This window comes from Crinia signifera, chromosome 7 (assembly GCF_055691185.1).
Source record: "Crinia signifera chromosome 7, ASM5569118v1, whole genome shotgun sequence".
NCBI lineage: Eukaryota > Metazoa > Chordata > Amphibia > Anura > Myobatrachidae > Crinia > Crinia signifera.
In genome coordinates, this window is record NC_139223.1 from 171,814,414 (window position 1) to 171,827,694 (window position 13,281).

Sequence of the window (13,281 nt, forward strand, 5' to 3'; positions counted from 1 at the left end):
CTCAAAACTGAAAGTGGATAAATCAATGGGGCCAGATGGGATACATCCAAGGATACTAAAAGAGCTTAAAGGGGAGCTGGTAAAACCAATAACAGAATTATTCAACCAGTCACTAGCTACTGGAGTAATCCCAGAGGACTGGAAAACAGTGAATGTAGTTCCACTGCACAAAAGTGGAAGAAAGGAAGAGGTAAGCAACTATCGACCAGTGAGCCTTACATCAGTAGTAGGGAAATTGATGGAAACACTCTTAAAACAAAGAGTTGTAGAATATCTCAAAACCAGCAATTTACAGGATCCAAAACAGCATGGGTTTACTGGGGGAAGATCATGTCAAACAAATCTTATTGACTTTTTTGACTGGGTGACTAAAGTAATAGATCAAGGTGGGGCTGTAGATGTAGCTTATCTAGACTTTAGTAAAGCTTTTGACACTGTCCCACATCGCAGACTGTTAAATAAACTTGAAAGCTTGGGATTGGATTCTAAGATAGTTGAATGGATAAGAGTGTGGTTGCAGGACAGAAAACAGAGAGTTGTAGTAAACGGAGTACAGTCAAAGGAGGGAAAGGTTACAAGTGGAGTACCCCAGGGATCTGTACTTGGACCGGTCCTTTTTAATATCTTTATTGGTGATATTGCAAATGGAATTGAGGATAAAATGTGCCTTTTTGCAGATGACACAAAGGTATGCAACAGGGTAGACACACCAGGAGGGGTAAAACAAATGATTGAGGATCTAGGCAGATTAGAGAAATGGTCAAGAGAATGGCAACTACAGTTTAATGCCAAAAAATGCAAAATCATGCACTTGGGTCTCAGAAATCCAAAGACTCAATATAGTATAAATGGCACTATAATGGAAACTACTGAGGAAGAGAGGGATCTAGGTGTCACTATTTCAGGGGACTTAAAAGCAGGTAGGCAATGTAACAAAGCAATGAAGAAGGCAAGTCAGATGCTTGGTTGCATAGGGAGAAGTATCAGCAGTAGAAAGAAAGAAGTAATAATGCCACTGTATAGGTCATTGGTACGACCTCACCTAGAGTATTGTGTTCAGTTCTGGAGGCCATATCTCCAGAAGGATATAAATACATTAGAGACTGTACAAAGAAGAGCAACTAAAATGGTGCATGGCCTACATCACAAAACGTACCAGGAAAGACTAAAATATCTTAATATGTATACTTTAGAGCAGAGAAGGGAAAGGGGGGACATGATAGAAACTTTCAAATATATCAAGGGCTTTAACAAGGTACAGGTGGGAGACATTCTTCACAGGAAGAGGAGCAACAGAACACGAGGACATGCACTGAAACTAGAGGGAGGAAGATTCAGGGGAAATGCAAGGAAGAATTTTTTCACAGAAAGAGTAGTAGATAAGTGGAATAGCCTCCCAATAGAGGTGGTAGACGCAAATACAGTAGTACAATTTAAACATGCTTGGGATAAGCATATTGATATCCTTACAAAAAAATAAGGATCAAATATGGTTTGAGGTAACATGTTTAAAAAAAGGGGCAGACTAGATGGGCCAAGTGGTTCTTATCTGCCGTCAAATTCTATGTTTCTATGTTTCTATCTACAATGTGGCGTACACACAGTTAGATTTCATCAATTTTTCTATTCGATTTTGCTTATATAAGCAAAATCAAATCGAAATTGAACGGAAATCGAACGTATTCGATTTCACTTTGATCCCGATGCTAGGCCCCCTGCGGCATCGAAATCGAATAGGGGAATAGACCATGCAGGAATTACTATATAGGTAAATACAGTAGTGCAATGTAAACATGCTTGGGATAGGTATATTGATATCCTTACAAATAAATAAGGATCAATATGGTCTGAGGTAACATGTTTAAAAAAGGGGCAGACTAGATGGGCCAAGTGGTTCTTATCTGCCGTCACATTCTATGTACAATATAGTCCAAATCAAATGTGTTTGCCTTACTGTGCAATTCGATTGAAAAGCAAGGCAATTGCACCGTGTATACACCCCTCAAGCTTTGATGTCTCCCCCTTGGTTGGGCATCATGGGTGGGGACCCAGGCTAAAATATCCCCACATTCTGGCTCAATTCTGGCAGGACTGTCCTGAATAGATTGGGACACCACCCAGGTACACGGCTGCGAAGTCCTCATCTCTCTGTTTCTTCAGGTTTTATTGCAGTCTGGGTGTGTTTCCGTGGCTGTTCCAAATAAATGTACATATTCCTGCACTACACAAGGGTGTGATCATGTATAGAAGACAGGGGCTTTACCTTCACACATGAAAAGTTATTTGCAATAAGTATATTTGTACAGAATCACTGAACCGGAGCTACAAGCTGGCTTACAAAAAACAATTACTATTAACATGCATAATGATATGTAGGAATAGTTCCCATAACTTGACAGAACCTGTAGTCGCTGACATTGTGATGTATTAGGCGGGTAATCACTGACAGGAAGTCTGCCGTGTGCAGGAAAATACACAAACATCACACACACAGAGAACTGGCTGAGGGACAGATGTCATTGTAGTTATAATTACTCAGATTGGATTTATAATCTCTCTACCACTGTCCCACTGTCTGCGGCCCACAAACCGTATGCAGGAACATGGATTGAGGGACATGGGCCTGTTGCCATGGTGTTGCAGCAGGCAGCCATTTTTGTTCAGTCACAGTTTTAAGCCTCCCGTCTTCCCCTGTTAGCCCTCCTCTCTTGGATCCTGGGTCCGCTGGCACCGTAGTGCAAACATTAAATTAATAGGACCAGGAATTGCTCCGGTTCGTGTCTGCTCAAAGTCCAGTCAGAGATGCCATCTACCTTGATCAATCAATGCCCAAATCTCCCATGGGGTGCGTCTACTCCACAACTTAAATGCCAAAAATTAGGATTTGTTCCACTAGCAAAGATTTATAAAATCAATTGCAGCGGAACTAACTTAATGGTGCTTTTTACCAGAGACCACTGCAAGGTGGTTTAGAGGTATCTGCGACCCACTGTCAGGTGTGCTGCTGCTAATTTTGTTATTAAGCTGTTGCTATGCAACCTGGACTGGGATTTCTCTGCAGCAAGCACACCTGCACTGAATTCCTAATTAGCTGACTACCCTTTCTTAGGGATTCTGACCAACTGCTCCCTGCTGGTGATATTTCCTGTTCCTGTTTGGTCCTCAGTGAAGGGAGCATGTGCTTGTCACTTTGAAGTCCTTTGAGTTCTGTCTCTAGCCTGAGTTTCTAGCCGTGTGTCTGCAGTCAGGCTCCTGTCTTAGTGCAGTCTGTCCTAGACCGTTTGCCTTGTCAACTTCTGTGCAGCCTGAGATCTATGTTCCTGCAGTTCACCACCTTATCCCTCTGCAGAAGGGTCCAGTTCCTGTCCTGTCTCCTGCTGCCAGCTTTGGGGTAACCTGACCCACACCAGTACATGGGTCAAGTTTTCATGGTATTGTGTATTGTTTAACACATTCATGCATTGTTGCATTTATGGTAGTTTGGTAGGATGCTGTGTCGCTACACCCTACTATACTACCCTCCTAAGTGATCCATTCAGGGTTCACTAGTTGTTCACATGTACATTGGACCCTATAGAACAGGGGTTAATCCTAACACAGGTCTTGGTTCCTTGAGATGTTTCCTCACTTGGTTCCTCACTTGGCAGGCTGGAGATTGGTCATATAGAAGTATTCAGTACATGGAGCTGGCAGGGTCATAACTACAGGTTGTCTAGATTGGCATTTGCCAGGGAAGGATCTTCACAAATTTCCCATGCCTTACTGTTTGCGCCATAGCCCTGTCTTTGGGCCCAACCATGGAGCCTCCATGATGTAGTGGCACTGGAGTACACGTGGTGTCAAGATGTTACAATGTGGCTGGGAGGAAGTTGTAATTAGTCAAAACATTCACTTTTCCAATGGCGTCTGGACTCCTTTATAGCTCAGGAAGATTGAGCAAAGAGTAGTGGTTTATAAGCCAAGGTCCAGAGATGCAGGACGAAAACCAAGTGATGTAGCAAGAGGTGGGTTAGAGACAAGCCTGGTCATCCAAACATATATCTGTTGGGGTTATACACTAAGTAATGTATTGTTGGTGGTCACATCTTGGACAAACACTAATGGTAAAATGTAATAGGGTAAGAGATTCCGAAAGTCAGAGATTTGGTAAGAAATCTCCAGGGTTTTTTTTAAAGCAGCAATCATTTACACAGCAAAATCAAACTGGTTTGGCAATGTAAATGATTGCTCCTTTAAAAAAAAAAAAAACCTGGAGATTTTTTAACAAATCTCTCACTTTACATATCAAAGGCACATTCATTGCGGTTCCATTAGAGAGGAAAACCATCCTATAACTTTCCATGCAATATCGATTTCGTTCCTTCAACTGTAACCATATAGAAATAGGTATATTAAAAAGAAAAACCCCTGTAGAAGTATATGACAGACGAAACGCATTGAATTATTGTTACGTCACTCTCTGAAAGTTACTGAAGACATTTCCATTACCTGGATCAAAAGCGATAAAGACTTTTTAATAAATACTTTTGTACGACAACATTCGTACTTTACTGGATTATGAATTTAACAAAATAATAGCATACAGGTTATTTCACCCTATTTCAGAGGTACTGGTCCCAATACATTATTATTGTGTTATATCCATTCTTTACTGTTCCCCACTTTCACGGAACATTAGGGATAGGCTTCCTCCTTATCAAAAATATGTCACTTACCATCTAGCACAACCAAGGGTATAGTATGTATACACTACACACTACATAATGTACCAACCATACCATACTGTATTCATGGCAAGCCAACAAATCAGAGGCATAAAATACATTCAAAGTACCCTAACCGTGGTTCTAAAGGTACAAAATTATTGTGTACAGTATGTCAATAACCAACACTTGTATATGTAATATTATCTTTAAGTATCTACCTTAAAAATGAAAAACATGGGTTTTCAAGTAGATTTCCCCATGCAAAAAATACACTGTAAATGTTTTTTTTTTTTTTAATTGATCACGTATTTGTAACCCCCACTACCATTTGTACGGAGCTTGTGGTAGTGAGAGGCTTGAGAGCTTATTCTGGTGGGCTCCCAAGGCTGCAGCCTTTCGAGTCCACCAAACGCGCTCGCAGTGCCGGCCTCCCCCCCCTAGCACGCCGCCATCCCCCGCATGGGAGAACGCACATGGGACTGAACCAACCAGAATAACCTCCTTAATTCCTAACTACAGCAGAGCATGATCCATGAAGTTGGACTTTAATGCTAGAGTGACATGTGATCGGAGTCGGAAAGGTGACAGCACAAGCCAAGGAGGATAATAGAATTCAGGTAGAGACATCAACAATCAAGCTGGGATAGCAAAAGTGCTAAAACTACACTGAATTCCCCACCTTAATATTATTGCTGTTAATCCACAGCATTACCCTGGTCACACTATAACTGTGAAATGTGTCTTTAACCTATTTGCGTGCCCAGCAAAGAGATTCACCTGAGGGTTCATTTGGAATACAAGTTGACTGCTAGCAGAGTTTTAAGACCCTGGTCCAACGGAGCTTTGTTTACATGTGCACCAACGGACAAATGACCATGTAGTAATGTATAAAAATGCTGTGGTCTTAAGAGTATGTACTGAGCAAAAGGGGATATTATTAGGGATATGCTTTATTTTTTTAGGAAAAGGGACTATAAGGGTGTTCAGAAGTTTCTTACATTTCATTGAGATTGGTGACCGTGTAGAACAGAAAAGATACGATGGGGGTACTTTTACATAGCCCTAACCATAACTCTAAACTTGTATAGCAGGGTATGTAGGGACTGATTCTGGTTCATGTGCAAAAGCAAATTCTCTCTCTAATGGACAAAACCATGCTGCACTGCAGGTGGGGCAGATGTAACATGTGCAGAGAGTTAGATTTGGGTGGGGTTTGTACTTCACACTGATATCTATATTTCAGTGTAAAAATAAAGCAGCCAGTATTTACCCTGCACAGAAACGATATAACTCACCCAAATCTAACTCTCTCTGCACATGTTACATCTGCCCCACCTGCAGTGCAGCATGGTTTTGTCATTAGAGAGAGAATTTGCATTTGCAAGTGAACCAGAATCAGGCCCCATAGTGTGTATTGTTAGAATTATTACTAAGGTATTTAGTTAATTACAAATACCATATATTATTTATAGGTAATTTAAGATCAGGTTTCGTTGCAGAGTAACTTTTTTGTTTTATTTTTGCAATGTATGGTTTTTAGTATTGAGGGCGGGATGCACTAAAGCGAAAATGCAGTAAAAAACCTCAGATCCACAGTGCTCTGGAAATGTGACAGTTGCTCCCTGTGCAGCTGCTGGGTGCATGTGACTTGCTGAGAGGTCTGGAAACTGTAACAGTTATTAGCAGCCACCCACTAAGCAGGGATTTTTTTTTATTTGACTCCTAAGGGGGAGAAAAGAGGAAATGTTTTCCACCCAGTAAACCTTTGCCCGGTGGAAATCAGCTAGTAGCTCCCAGTCCCACTATGCGTGGCAGCCGGTCGGTATCATGCAGCAGTAAGTAACAATCAGCAGCACTGGAGATTCTTAGCAAATCACTGTGATAAGAGCCGATAAGATTCTGTTTTATTGGTGCATAATAATAAATTGGGTCCTAAGGGCCAGATGTACTAAGCATGAAAAGTGATAAAGTGGAAAGTGATAAAGCACCAGCCAATCAGCTCCTACCTGCAACGTCACATGGCGCGTTTGAGAAATGACAGGTGCTGATTGGTTGGTGGTTTTTCCACTATCCATTGTATCACTTTTCAGGGCTGAGTACATCTGTCCCCAAAACAGAACATTCAGCTTTACGACTGCAATCAGATCCATGGTAGCGATGGTGTAAGATCACCATTGCTACCATGGATCGCAACGTGGAGCTCATTCAGACTAGCCATGGGATCCTGACAGCGAGATCCAAGAAGTCTGTGGGGGAGATTCTCTAAGGTAGAAATGCATTTCGGGATGCTCTAAGCATCGCCCGCCGGGTTACGGCGGCGGGGGGCATCGCCAGAAATATCTGACGATGCCCCAAAGAAGCCAGTGGGCTTCTAACGCGCACCCACCGCCGGCGACTCTCACCGCAAAGGACAGCTCTAAACGCAAGAGCTGTCCTTTGCCATAATTATCGCATATGTTAGTGCATATGCGATAATTATGTATGTGAAGACAGGCGAAGGGGGGCGGAGCTGAGCGGCGAATATTAGAGAATCTCGCCCTGTGTCTGTACGGATCCTCTGCCCGGCACACCTACAAATTGAGGACGAAGTACGGTGTCGGTTGTGATCCCCAAATCCTGCAGCAAATCAGTCATGAGGGGGCTGCGAGGGATATCACAAGACACTTTCTGCACAGACCCACAAACATCGGATTTTATGTAAATCATTGGCGAGCAAATCCATCCCAGAGAAATTCCCTCTGCAACATTACAGAACCAGGGTCTAATACCAGATAAGTCATCAACATTATTACAAAGCAGAGCTGGTTACTTCAGCTAGTGATGGGTCAATGCAATTATGTATTTTAAAAAACAAACCATGTTACGTATAGCAACCAATCAGATTCTAGAAGAGATATTAGATAGAATCTGATTGGTTGCCCATAGCAACATTCAGAACTCCCATCTTAGTAAATTGACCCCATGCAGTACTTGCCTACACTACCGGAAGTTGTGGGAGGTTCCCGATTTTCCACAGAGCCCCCTGCAACCCCGCGAGAGCAGACTTATCTCCCACATCCTGCCCCCACTCTAGTGACGCTGGCAGGGCTGAGAGAAAATCACAGGTATTTGCGGGTCTGTGGGAGGGGGCGGAGCTTTCACACCATTTGGGGTTTGCTGATGTCAGAAGGGCCCCCCCACGAAGTTCCACAAAGGTCGCGTCTCCAATGCGCAATGCCAAACAGCCACAATAAACATTGATTACTTATAGCACATATAACCTTATGCAGAAAAGATGGGCCCCTTTAGCTCTGGGCCCCATAGCAGCTGCACCCCTGCACCTATGGTAATTACATACCTTTATATAACACATATAACTGTGACAGGGAAGGTTTCCCCTCTCAGCTCTGGGCCCCACAGCAGCTATACCCTGTATATAACACATGTAACTGTGACAGGGAAGGTGGCCCCTCTCAGCTCTGGGCCCCATAGCAGCTGCACCCCCAGCACCTATGGAAGTAACACCCCTGTATATAACACATGTAACTGTGACAGGGAAGGTGGCCCCTCTCAGCTCTGGGCCCCACCGCAGCTGCACCTATGGTAGCTATACCCTGTATATAACACATGTAACTGTGACAGGGAAGGTGGCCCCTCTCAGCTCTGGGCCCCATAGCAGCTGCACCCCCAGCACCTATGGAAGTTACACCCCTGTATATAACACATGTAACTGTGACAGGGAAGGTGGCCCCTCTCAGCTCTGGGCCCCACCGCAGCTGCACCTATGGTAGCTATACCCTGTATATAACACATGTAACTGTGACAGGGAAGGTGGCCCCTCTCAGCTCTGGGCCCCACAGCAGCTGCACCTATGGTAGCTATACCCTGTATATAACACATGTAACTGTGACAGGGAATGTGGCCCCTCTCAGCTCTGGGACCCATAGCAGCTGCACCCCCTGCACCCATGTTAGCTACACCCCGTATATAACACATGTAACTGTGACAGGGAAGGTGGCCCCTCTCAGCTCTGGGCCCCATAGCAGCTGCACCCCCTGCACCTATGGTAGCTACACCCTGTATATAACACATATAACTGTGACAGGGAAGGTGGCCCCTCTCAGCTCTGGCCCCATAGCAGCTGCACTCCCTGCACCTATGGTAGCTACACCCCGTATATAACACATGTAACTGTGACAGGGAAGGTGGCCCCTCTCAGCTCTGGGCCCCATAGCAGCTGTACTCCCTGCACCTATGGTAGCTACACCCTGTATATAACACATGTAACTGTGACAGGGAAGGTGGTCCCCTCTCAGCTCTGGGCCCCATAGCAGCTGCACCCCTGCACCTATGGTAGCTACACCCCTGTATATAACACACGTAACTGTGACAGGGAGGTGGCCCCTCTCAGCTCTGGGCCCCATAGCAGCTGCACTCCCTGCACCTATGGTAGTTACACCCCTGTATATAATACATGTAACTGTGACAGGGAAGGTGGCCCCTCTCAGCTCTGGCCCCATAGCAGCTGCACCCCCTGCGCCTATGGTAGCTACACCCTGTATATAACACATATAACTGTGATAGGGAAGGTGGCCCCTCCCAGCTCTGGCCCCATAGCAGCTGCACTCCCTGCACCTATGGTAGCTGCACCCCTGTATATAACACATGCAACTGTGACAGGTAAGGTGGCACCTCTCAGCTCTGGGCCCCACCGCAGCTGCACCTATGGTAGCTATACCCTGTATATAACACATGTAACTGTGACAGGGAAGGTGGCCCCTCTCAGCTCTGGGCCCCACAGCAGCTGCACCTATGGTAGCTATACCCTGTATATAACACATGTAACTGTGACAGGGAATGTGGCCCCTCTCAGCTCTGGGACCCATAGCAGCTGCACCCCCTGCACCCATGTTAGCTACACCCCGTATATAACACATGTAACTGTGACAGGGAAGGTGGCCCCTCTCAGCTCTGGGCCCCATAGCAGCTGCACCCCCTGCACCTATGGTAGCTACACCCTGTATATAACACATGTAACTGTGACAGGGAAGGTGGCCCCTCTCAGCTCTGGCCCCATAGCAGCTGCACTCCCTGCACCTATGGTAGCTACACCCCGTATATAACACATGTAACTGTGACAGGGAAGGTGGCCCCTCTCAGCTCTGGGCCCCATAGCAGCTGTACTCCCTGCACCTATGGTAGCTACACCCTGTATATAACACATGTAACTGTGACAGGGAAGGTGGTCCCCTCTCAGCTCTGGGCCCCATAGCAGCTGCACCCCTGCACCTATGGTAGCTACACCCCTGTATATAACACACGTAACTGTGACAGGGAGGTGGCCCCTCTCAGCTCTGGGCCCCATAGCAGCTGCACTCCCTGCACCTATGGTAGTTACACCCCTGTATATAATACATGTAACTGTGACAGGGAAGGTGGCCCCTCTCAGCTCTGGCCCCATAGCAGCTGCACCCCCTGCGCCTATGGTAGCTACACCCTGTATATAACACATATAACTGTGATAGGGAAGGTGGCCCCTCCCAGCTCTGGCCCCATAGCAGCTGCACTCCCTGCACCTATGGTAGCTGCACCCCTGTATATAACACATGCAACTGTGACAGGTAAGGTGGCACCTCTCAGCTCTGGGCTCCATAGCAGCTGCACCGCCTGCACCTATGGTAGCTACACCCCTGTATATAACACATGTAACTGTGACAGGGAAGGTGGCCCCTCTCAGCTCTGGGCCCCATAGCAGCTGTACTCCCTGCACCTATGGTAGCTACACCCTGTATATAACACATGTAACTGTGACAGGGAAGGTGGTCCCCTCTCAGCTCTGGGCCCCATAGCAGCTGTACTCCCTGCACCTATGGTAGCTACACCCTGTATATAACACATGTAACTGTGACAGGGAAGGTGGTCCCCTCTCAGCTCTGGGCCCCATAGCAGCTGCACCCCTGCACCTATGGTAGCTACACCCCTGTATATAACACACGTAACTGTGACAGGGAGGTGGCCCCTCTCAGCTCTGGGCCCCATAGCAGCTGCACTCCCTGCACCTATGGTAGTTACACCCCTGTATATAATACATGTAACTGTGACAGGGAAGGTGGCCCCTCTCAGCTCTGGCCCCATAGCAGCTGCACCCCCTGCGCCTATGGTAGCTACACCCTGTATATAACACATATAACTGTGATAGGGAAGGTGGCCCCTCCCAGCTCTGGCCCCATAGCAGCTGCACTCCCTGCACCTATGGTAGCTGCACCCCTGTATATAACACATGCAACTGTGACAGGTAAGGTGGCACCTCTCAGCTCTGGGCTCCATAGCAGCTGCACCGCCTGCACCTATGGTAGCTACACCCTGTATATAACACATGTAACTGTGACAGGGAAGGTGGCCCCTCTCAGCTCTGGCCCCATAGCAGCTACACTCCCTGCACCTATGGTAGCTGCACCCCTGTATATAACACATGTAACTGTGACAGGGAAGGTGGCCCCTCTCAGCTCTGGGCCCATAGCAGCTGCACCTCCTGCACCTATGGTAGCTACACACTGTATATAACAAATGTAACTGTGACAGGGAAGGTGGCCCCTCTCAGCTCTGGCCCCATAGCAGCTGCACTCCCTGCACCTATGGTAGCTACACCCTGTATATAACACATGTAACTGTGACAGGGAAGGTGGCCCCTCTCAGCTCTGGCCCCATAGCAGCTGCACTCCCTGCACCTATGGTAGTTACACCCTTGCACATAGGTATAAAGCAGTAGCTGAGCACCGATACTGCTGAGGGAAATAATGCTGCTTTCAGACCGCATAACTGGCTTTGACCCTGTATTTGGAAACGTTTCCAAAAACGGGTCTGCCAGATAAAACCCCTTTCACACCGCAGCACTTAAACGGTATATTACCGTTTAAGTGCCGATTTTTTGACACTGGCAGACCCGTTTTTGGAAACTTTCCAAATACAGGGTCAAAGCCAGTGCAGCCTTCAGCCCTCCCCTCCGTGCAGCTCCCCCCCCCCCCCCTCGCGTGTCGACCGAGAGCATGTCGACGCCCCCCCGCGCATGTCGACGCCCCCCGCGCGTGTCGACGCCCCCCCACCCCACCCCGCGTGTCGGCGCCCCCCCCCCCCCGTGTCGACTTACCCCGTGCCGGTACCTCCGTTGTGGACTGCAGCTCAGTATGCTCGGAAAGCACTTATGAAAAAAGTGTCTTCCAGAAAATGGCTGCCCCATAGGAAACCCAGTTTAAAAAAACTGTCTTCCGTATGGGGGGCAGCCATTTTCTGAAAGACACTTTTTTCATAAGTGCTTTCCGAGCATACTGAGCTGCAGTGCCGGGAACCACAACGGAGATACCGGCACGGGGTAAGTCGACACGGGGGGGGGCGCCGACACGCGCGGGGGGGTCGACACGCGGGGGGGCCGTCGACACGCGCGGGGGGGGCGTCGACACGCGCGCGGGGGGTGTCGACACGCGCGGGGGGGGGGCTCCAGTGCTGTGAATACTTAATGAGCGCTCATTAAGTATTCACTGTGCTGAATTTAGGACCCAGCTCATTGGCTGGGTCCTAAATACCGTTTCTGAGCCGATTTTTGCGCTAAAATACCGGTTCAGAAACGGGTAGGACCCTGCATTTTAACCGGTTAGAAAAAACGGCATTTTCTAACCGGTTAAGTGGGACTGGACCTTTCAGACCGCACACATTACCGTTTTAAAACGGTAAAAAAACGGCAATTTACCGTTTTAAAAGTGCGGTCTGAAAGGGGCATAAGAGTCACACACCGACATACGATATATTTCAGTGCTGATTGTTCCGTACTTACTTCCTGCTCTGTGTCACCTGGACGAGGGAATTATTTACACTACACCAAGTCCCACTAGTTCCCCAGCTTCCATCACGTTCTTAAATGTCTGTCCCACGTCCGTCTTTATCCGTCGGCATCAGACTTGTGTCAGGAGAAGGAGTTGAGGCTGACTCTGTCAGAGAGCCGAAGATCCACACACAGACACACAGACACACAGGCACACACACACAGGCACACACCTATGCTGTTACTAACGTGTGATGTTGTAAACGCCCCTCCCTTGTCATCGCTCCGTGCTGCAGCCCGCACACATCCCAACCTGAGCTGCCATGTCCTCAGGGCTGGGTCTGGGCACTTCTCTCTTGACCCTGTCACCCAGCCCTCAAACCAGTTCTGCAAAGAGCGAAGCCGGCACTTAATCTGTATGGGAATATTGTGGGATGTGAAGCTGTGGAGCGAGATGTAATGTGCTGCGCAAAGGGGAGAATCCCGGGGAGTTATCCTTCCCGTTGTCAGTCCTCAAGGCACCCTAACAGTCCAGAATATCCATGCTTGTGCACAGATATGTAATCAAAATGGCTGAGGTACTGATTCAGTCGTTTGTGCTTAAGCAGGGAGAGCCTTAAAACCTGGACTGCTAGGATGTGTTGAGAACTGGTTTAGCTGATACGGGGCCAGATGCACTAAGCTTCAAATGGAGAGTGATATACAGCCAGCCAATCAGCTCCTAACTGCCATGTCAAAGATTGTGTTTGAAAAATGTCAGGCAGGAGCTGATTGGTTGGT

At 47.2% G+C, this 13,281-nt stretch overlaps 1 protein-coding gene across 2 annotated transcripts in view; it reads right to left on the reverse strand.

Annotated features, from left to right (window-relative positions):
- Nucleotides 1-12,736, reverse strand: part of LOC146020849 (aldehyde oxidase 2-like) — an 80,560-nt gene extending 67,824 nt beyond the window's left edge. Inside the window, exon 1 of one of the 2 annotated variants that reach the window (XM_083154368.1) lies at nucleotides 12,514-12,736. The gene's annotated coding sequence lies outside the window, so the exon portion shown is untranslated. Of the gene's footprint in view, nucleotides 1-11,832; nucleotides 11,869-12,513 lie in introns of those variants that run through there. The other variant, XM_083154370.1, reaches the window with a different exon arrangement.
- Between the last annotated feature and the right edge of the window lie 545 nt (nucleotides 12,737-13,281).